This window comes from Acanthopagrus latus, chromosome 3, assembly GCF_904848185.1.
Source record: "Acanthopagrus latus isolate v.2019 chromosome 3, fAcaLat1.1, whole genome shotgun sequence".
NCBI lineage: Eukaryota > Metazoa > Chordata > Actinopteri > Spariformes > Sparidae > Acanthopagrus > Acanthopagrus latus.
Window position 1 is genome coordinate 9,599,027 of NC_051041.1, and position 9,207 is coordinate 9,608,233.

Below are 9,207 nucleotides of genomic sequence, written 5' to 3' on the forward strand. Positions count from 1 at the left end.
TACATCCGTATTTACAAAACAGCGCCATGTTTCTTCTTCTTCTACATCGTCAACATAAAATGGAAAAAAGTTATTTTGACCATTTCGCCACATTTTGAGCACAGATTATATGTTGTGCCCCACACAATATATACATGATTTATCTAGTCTCCAAAACATGTAAAAATTCCCCCAAATAGAAAGAAATAATAGAGCCCTAGTGGTTCATAAAACAAACAAAAACAAACAGTGGAGTTTTCTTTAAAGAAAGAACGTAAAGGAAGTTCTTTACAGTGCGATGTGGATTCATTCCTTGCATGCTGTACTTCACGGGGCACTTGTGCTCTAAAATAGTTTGCTTCCTGTTTTCTACTCTGAAAAGTTCAGGTCAGTTCCAACACTTTCTCACAGAGCTGATCATCGGGGCTCACTGCCTTGCTCGATGGCACACCAGTGACTGTTGAAAACGCAACCTACTCTATTACTTCACTGCCCAGCTGTTCCCGGCAGGACTCACACTATACAACTGACTCTAATATTCACTCACAGCTTTGATTTAAACCAGCGCTGTCTGTCACAGAGGATGCATTTATTCAGTTTCCAGTAATCAGACATGTGTATTTGCTCCTTTATTTGCCTCTGTAGTTATGAGATGACTGGGAGACACATAAGAATTTCAGTGTACCTGTACTGACCTGTATCTGTGCAAATGGCAAAAAAAAATCTAATCTAATCTATATTTAATGATTATTGTGTGATATAACTTTGAGAAACTGCCTGAAAACTGAGTAGGCATTTGAAGATGGCGTTAACAAATTAACAAACTGCACAGTTAATTAATTAAACAAAGAAAATTATTTGGCTATTCTTAATCGATTCATCAAGTCATTTCTGGAGCAAAAGTGTCAAACATTTGCAGGTTAAATGTCATTTATGATTGATCCAAAGAATCCTTATAGTCTGTTTAACAAAAAAACCTGAAGACATCATTTTTTGGCTAATTTGTCATATTTTCTTGACATTTCACTGACTAAATGATTATCGATTCATCATTGAAAAGAGCAGATGAATTGATGATGAAAATAACTGGTAGTTGCAGGCCTATTTTTGGATCAAAACGTTCTATAAATTGCTGATCATTTACTGGAGTATGAGCATCATTAGGTTTCATTACCTGTTTATGAATTCAGGATCACGACTCAGTTGTTGAACGATGAAGGTAAATCAAGAGGACAGACACAAGAAAAGTCTGGAGTCGGAAACGCTCCAGTAGTGAACACGGAACAAGACCCGCATCTACACGATCACTGATCAATGTTTACACGCGCTGTACACTTGCACAGGAGTCACATCTGGATGATGTGCTGCACGTCTGGGACAGCGTGGCACAGCTGCTCGGAAGGAGATGCATGCAGGCCAGTGGATTCAGCTGCTGCACGCCACGGTCGGGAACATCTGGAGGGACGAGCTCCTCGCTCGGCTCACAAACACGGTAGGGCCAAAGGTCTCATCGAGGAGAGAGGTTTGCGCTTTTGTTTCACGCGTAATGCCACAGATATGAATCACTCACTCTAAGTGGTTTCTCTGAAGGGAATGTAATGCGCAACTCTCCTCTGAATCACTGCACAGGGCTGAAATTCGAACCACAGGAGTGATTGACGTTAACGCAAATTTGATGTTTTAGAACGAAAAAAGAAGTTTGAATGTTGAGTATTTTTATGATTGTTTTGTGCTTCTTTTCAAGTGTTGACATACGAGGTTCTCCATTTGTGAAAGGAGCCTGTGCTGTTACTTTTACTTGAGTCAAGAAGTCGAAGCTGTACTTCTACTTTTACTAGTCTTTTTTCACACAAGTATCTGTCCTCCTATTTGAGTGCAGAATGTATGCACTACCTCTGAATGTCACCTAAAATCAATTTTTTCTGTGCAACTACAATGCTTTCACTGAGCCTGAATATTATTTTTTGTCAGTTTTCTCTTTTATTTTGTAATCCGCTCTTCATGTTTTCATGTCTGCGGCCCGTTTTATATAATCTAGTAATGTGGCACTGCAGTAAAACGTGTGCCCAACTAACCTCCTGTACCCCTGTGCAAATAACAGTAAAATAAATACAAATTAACTACGTTGCATCGCTGCATGTGGACACTGGCAGCAGATCTGATTAAAAAAAAAAAAAAAAGACCTGGCAGACGTCCCAGTGTGAAAAACACACAGTGCTGGTATCAGCTGCACAAATTATACAGTATATTGTCTGTTACAGGAGCTTAATTACAGACCGATCCAGACCATGTGTAGATTTAGTCTGTTTCTGACAAGATAAAAACACTTTTCTCAGTTCACGTCAGGGTATTATTTCTTGAGACTGAAAATGCCAAATTTTAGGCCGCCAAAACCTTAATTCAAAGACAGTGTATTAAAAAAAGAGAAAAAACCCTTTAATACTGCAAGCACAAGTCACTCCGCAGATCTAGTAAATATGATAATTTGTATTGTTTTCACTAAATGCGAGACATAAATCCTGAATGAATGAGAGGAGGGCCATATGACAGGTAGGCCCCGTGCTGCAGTCAGCGTTGCGGACTGGCCTCCAAACAGCAGGAAAGTTACGAGAACCGTCTGATTATAATGGAATCAATAACAAAACAAAAGCTCATGTCTGGGAGGAAAATCGTGGGAAGTGCCGCGGAGGGCCTGATTAGCATTCTGTATTGCGAGTCCCCGTGGGCCGTCTCCTGGAGCCCCCCGACCCAGAAGTGAAGAATGGCTGCGCGGGAGGGGAGGGAGGGAGGAAGGGGGAGAGAGATGGAAGAGAGGTTGCAGAGGGCCAGACGGGGGATGCGGAAAGTCAAGGAAGACAGCTTCACAAAGACGGGCACGGTGCTGAGGGTGAGGAGGAAGGGGGGGAAGAGGACGGGGGAGGTGCTGGAGGGCTCGAGGCTGCCACCGTGAAATCAGGCGGTGTGAGGGAACTGGGTTCAAGTTCAACGGCAAAGCCCTCGACTGAATGACGAGGTGATGAAGACAAAATGAATCCTGTCTGACTTCAAATGTGTCTATGTTAACTCCCCCCGCCCGCCTCTGTCTCAGTCTACCTGTTACATGGAAACTCACAGGAGAAAAAACCCAACACCAAACTGGATAAAACAGATGTTTTCTGTCGATTTCTGCATTACAAAAGACATAAAAGTGGGAACAAAAAGCAATGTCCCCCAATCTTTAATCCCTCAGTGTGAAGTTATAAATTTAGCCAACAGTGTACCGACATTTATATTCACACTAGTGGCACAAAAAATGGGGCTGCAACTATTTTCATTGAGATTATTTTCTCAGTTATTAATTAGAAAATGTCCAGTGTTTCCTAAAGTCTAGGTCACTGGCAATGTTTGGTATTTTTGAGAAAATATGAAAAACTTAAATATAAAAGGGTTAATCTATGATAAATCTGCGCTAAACTACAGCAATTTGTTAAATGAACTATTCCAGCTCTAAAGAAAATACTTCGACATCTTAAATTTCACTACATGTATCCTGCATATATGGAGATGTAACCTGTTAGAGTCAATGTCACTATGTGTGCAGGAATTAGGGCTGCAGTGATCCTAAATACAGATCATTTTTTGCACTATATTTCTGTCATGTACTAAAAGTAGGCATCAAATGTTTTTTTTTCTACTCTTTCACTCTAAGTAACTAGGATGGGACTCAGTAGAGCGCATACCTCCGCCAAGACCCAACAGCACCCTTTTGTACTCACTCATAGATACACCCGATTTTTTTTTTTATCAAGCTCCATACATTATTCCCAGAGAAAAATTGAGTATGCCCGATTTCTGCATGTTATAGGAGATGAGAATTATTCCTGGAACCGTCTCTTTACACGGAAAGTTGATTGGGTCTGTTCTGTGACGAAACTCGTGCTCCATCCAAGCTTTGTGAAAATCTGTTGGGAAGTTTTTGTGTAATCCTGCTGACAAACCAACAAGTTGACTCCAATGAGTTTAAGAGATATAATATTTAACAAAAGGTCAAAGATTAAGGAAGTCCAAAAACATATAATAACATTGTCCATGTGTAATCTTGAGTTTTGGGACATTTCCTGCAGAATGAGAGCGTTTAATTTTTGCTGACCTAGATTTACCTAATTTAGACTTTAACTTCTAATTGCGTTTTTCTACATTGTGGTGTTTGTAAATAACTTTCTCTCACAACCTCGGCTTTTTTTGTGAATGTACCCGAGTCAAACCTTTGTGTAAAGCATAATTACGAATCATCACCAGGGTCTCTACACATGAACACGAGCATTGAGAACATTATGTGTTTACACCTCTCTCGTAACTCTCATCTATGTTACGTCGCATTCGGAAATCGATACTTTTCCACTGGCAGGGCAGCGGCTAGCGGAACAAGCAACAGCTAACATGAGTTGTTCAAAAAATGTATTTTTAGTAAACTCTGTGATCAAATGTTCTCAATGCTCGTGTTCATGTGTAGAGACCCCGATGATAATACGAGCAAAGTTTCATGTTGTGTCGAGCCTACTTAGTGTTTTAAAAATATCAATTTTGATGCTATTTTAAAAATGCATATAGCATTCCCATTGAAAATGAGTTTTAACTAACCCAAAAAAGGAAAATACGGTAAATCTTACAAGTGCCTCTTTCGTTGCAATTATGCTTTCACAAGAAGGTTTGACTCAGGGACATTCACAAAAAAAGCCTAGGTTGCATTTTGGCTCGAGTTTCGCTTTAAGTGAAAAGATCTCAGTACTTCTTCCAACTCTGACTTTCGGTCTGAGTAAGAATTAATGGTATTAGATGAGGAGGGTGTGACTCTGTGAAAACGAACCAGCGGGGTGTCACAGGTGTCTTTATGAGAAATCCCACAGGCCCGCGAGGACACAGAGCGGCAATCAAAGGGGTCGGGGGTCAAGCTGCTTGTGGATTTAAAGGCCATCGGAGAGGGTCACACAGACCAGCCTCCTCTACACACACACACAGTCAAACAGTCGATTGTGTGTAGCGAGGTGGTGAATTAGGGAGGAAGTGACCATTGTCCGCCTGCCCCGAGGTCACATCTCTTCATGTCACACTTCATTTCTGACCTTTAACAGACCGAGGAGGAGCATAATTTATTCAGTGTTGAGATGTTTGTTTTCACATTATGTGACCTTCATATGGACGGCGTGGACTGTACATTATATAGATAAAGACCAGAATCAGGCGCATGTTATCTATTTAGTGTTGAAGATTGAAGCCATTTCCTTCATTTCCTAACATCAAGTATTTACAGAGAAACTGACTAACGTTGCTCAAAGGAAAGAAATCTGAACATTTTATTGCCAGAAATGTTTACATATGTTTTGATAATTAAAAGATTTTCATGCCATACGTTTGTGTTTACACTGCAGTACATTCAAGATCAGTACCAATACCGAAAGATACTTCAAGATGAATACTGTGGTTTTGTTAAGGTTAGGATAAAGATACATTCAGTTCTTGAAACAGTTATAAAATGAGAGGAAGATCATTATTTCGGTTATATGTTAATATAAACCAGTTTGTGAAAGAATGACAGAATTTAATCTTTAGGATTCAAATACATGGACAGGACGATTCTACAGATTCACTTGTGTCAGTATTTCAAGCTGTGACACCGGGTTGACAGTTAGCAGTATGTGCCATGTGTACTTACATTCAAAGATCACATGATGAAAGAGAAACACAAAACCCTGTAAAAGTGCTTCCCAGTAGAGGTAAAGATGCTGAAACTTCTTATACCTGACAAATTTAACCTCTCAGCTTATGGTTTCTAAATGATCTGAGCTCATTCAGTCTGTATGATAGCACTTCAGTGACAGCAAAAACTGAAGAAATCTGAGTTTTTGGAAATATTAAATCCAGAAACAGGCTCCTTGATTCATTCCCAAACTGCAGAGCAGCGGTGGGAGGGGGTCAAGGCTGGATAAAGAGGTCGTTGACCTTCTGGTTTGCAGAGTTTAACCTCTTGGCCTCCTTTTTGATGAGGGGCTCAGAGGTCGTGACTCAGTCAGGAGGGGTCGGGGGGGGAAAAGTCTTCCACGGACAGTCAGAAAGGAGGACGAAGCGTGTCGTCCGTCACCAGAGGAAATTTATTTCTGCACACGTGTGCGCAGACGGACACGCATCCAAACGCAACGGCTCATTTTTAGAAATATGCAAAAACAATACAGACTGACCACACGGGGTTTAAAAGAACCTCTTGACTGAATCTCACATTGCCACGCATTGTTAAGCTCGTAGATGCATGACAAAGATCATGCATGGGAATGGCTCAGCTGAAGCTCTTTACACACATGATCATTGTCTGAAATGTCCTCCTCTGTTTGAAAGTCATCCACTCGCAGCTTTCCCACAAAAAACAGCCGAGTGGGTGCCATTGAACATTTTGTGAATTATCCCTCAGTCCACTGACAGTGGGGACAGCGAGCTCGAAGGGGAAAACAATATCTTATAGATAACGATACAAAACCGATCCATCCAGACGAAGACACAGGCACAAAACATGGCTAGAAATCAGCCATGAGTATGTCATGGCACGCTGGAGGGTCTGACTTCTTAATTAGACATATAAAAAGGCTGGGTCAGACAGAGCAGACAGGCAAAGAAAGGCAGGCGAGATGAGGCCCTTCAAACTGTCTGCGTCACACTGTGGGTGTGTGCGTGTCTGGATAGAGCTGTGAGAAAGTGTGTGCCATGTTGTTTGCATGTCTGAGTCTCGGCTGTGCAGGTCTGAGTCCGACTGCGTGTAGGAATGTGTCTGTCTGGAACGTGTGTGTGTGTGTTTGTGTGATCGTGTGAACATGTTTGAAGTGTCTGCGAAAAACGATGGAGGTGTTGTGCCGTCGATAATAACTCCTCCACGTGTCAGGTGGTCATTTTATCACTTTATCAACCCAGTTGCAAGAATAAATGTTAGCAATGTATATTTCTGTAAAAAATACATCAAAACACTATATTCATATACGTTGTGACTTTATGTTTCTTTCGGTTCAATTTTCAATAATACCTTGTGAAAATGCTGCATTTATGCTCCGGTTAGATCTAGGTTAGGAAAAAAAAACCACTTGGTTTATTCAGGAACAAGATCATCTTTTAGGCCTTAAAATACCTGGTTTGGTCACCACAAACACATCTGTAGAGGCCCCGTCTTCCTGATACACGTATCACATTTATTTGCAACAAAACTTGCCGCAAATTTTTTCCTGAGGTCTGCTAACGTGATCAAGTGGTTTCACACTTACAAATGTCTAAACACAGTCTTGAACTGTGGTCACTAGCATCGCAAATCTTCTCGCCTGCAACCAACATCCCCTCCACCTCCTGACATCAAAGTCAAGTCATAAACATTACGTTACGTTTAAATGTCTATATGGTACAGCATTAAGCGACATAATTATACATTCAAAGGGTAAAAGCTGCTAATACAATAAATATAATTCAGATGCAAAAATGTCCCCAAACACCTGCCGAGCTCTGTACTAAAACACTTGAAAAATGTAAAATGGCTCCACACAGCTCAACCGGCAAATCGATGTGAAAGGACGTTATTAACACCTTCAACATGTGGACAGGGTGTGCGCTCAGCAGCTACAGTGAGGGCTTCAGAGAAAGCAGGCTGTAGGTTGTTCCACTGCGAACATGATATTATCAACCAACTACAACCCTTGAGGTCATCTACTCTGTAATTGTAATGGGTCATTTGTGTCTTTCTTTCTCTTTTTTTGCAAATATCACAAAGATTGTGAATGAAATCCATCTGCGATGACAATATGTCAGCTGAAAAATAGAAAGTTATCTCAGTATTTAACATCATTCCCATTAAGCTGGCATGATTAGGTCAAAAAGCGTTTCATTTGTCGTCATATTCTTTCTCTTATTTCAACACATCATCCTCGGCAGGTCACCAGGTATCACATGCCTGCTCCTTAATAGTCTAACATGGGTATTTTTGTCTGCGGGTTGAACATTAATCTGCTCGTGTATGCATGCATGTGTCTGGTCGCACCGGTCTAGCCTCCACCATGTTGAAACTATGTTAAGTGTGTAAGAAGGGGCGAAGAATGTGCCTCAATAAGTCATTCACGTTCAAAACAAGTCAGAACCACTTATAATAATCACTTCTTCTTACTCACTCATTGTTGCCTCCGAGCAGACACGTCCCAGTCAATCTGAACTGGGGTCTGTGGGTGAGAACCGACTGGGAGCCCTCCGTCGCAGCTGCAGCTATTTGTTGTCTGCGACACATAGAGGAGAGGTCGGAGGTCAAATAAGTTCACAGGAACTGGGGGCTTTCACATGTTAATGCTCCGGAGCAGCACGAAAAAAAAAAAAAACAAGACACACAGAGGTGATTATAACGTTGTCAGTACGCTGTTTGTTTCAATGTGCCACAATCTCACGGTTGATGGACATGTCTACCGAACTGGTGGACGTAAAGGTCTTCGGGATGCCTCATGTTCAAAATTGGGGATGTCCTGCGAAATGACATGAAAATACTGATGTGGGACGTGATTTACATGCAGGAGAAATGACGATGAACTTCCTGAACTTGACGTGACATCAGAAGCCACCAGAGCACCGGGAGGAGTGATATTTGGCTTCGCATCAATGTTTTTCATCCAATAAATCTTTGTCGTTTTCTTGTTAAACAACAGAAGGAGGTTATGTTTTCACCCTCGTGCGTTTGTTGGTTGGTTTCTTAGCAGGATTACACAACTACTACTGAACGAATTTCCACAAAACTTGAATGGAGGTTGGGTCTCAGCCCAGAACAGACCCCATTAACTTCTGGTGCAGATCCAGGAAATTTTTCTCTAGCAGAAAGATCTAGGGGATTCAAACGTTTTATCTGATATTAGACCAGATTTTATTGAATTAAAGGGGACTGTTGGGTCTCGGCCCTGAGTTGGTACTTTTCAATAATCCACTGCAATAATATTCAGTTCAGCACATTTGTCTTTTAAAACCTTTTATAATCTTTAAGTGAAGTAAGAAGAATGTTCAGATTTTTTGCATGATAGTATTCCTCTCATTATTCATTGTCAGCAGCTTTTACATGGCCAATTTTATTTTCATTTTAAATAATTCCGATAAGAGACTTTGTTGTTCACATGGAGCCAAAATAAAATGACACATTGAGATGTCTGGGTTTACATGCCCTAAAAGCATTCAAACAGAATAAAACTTTTT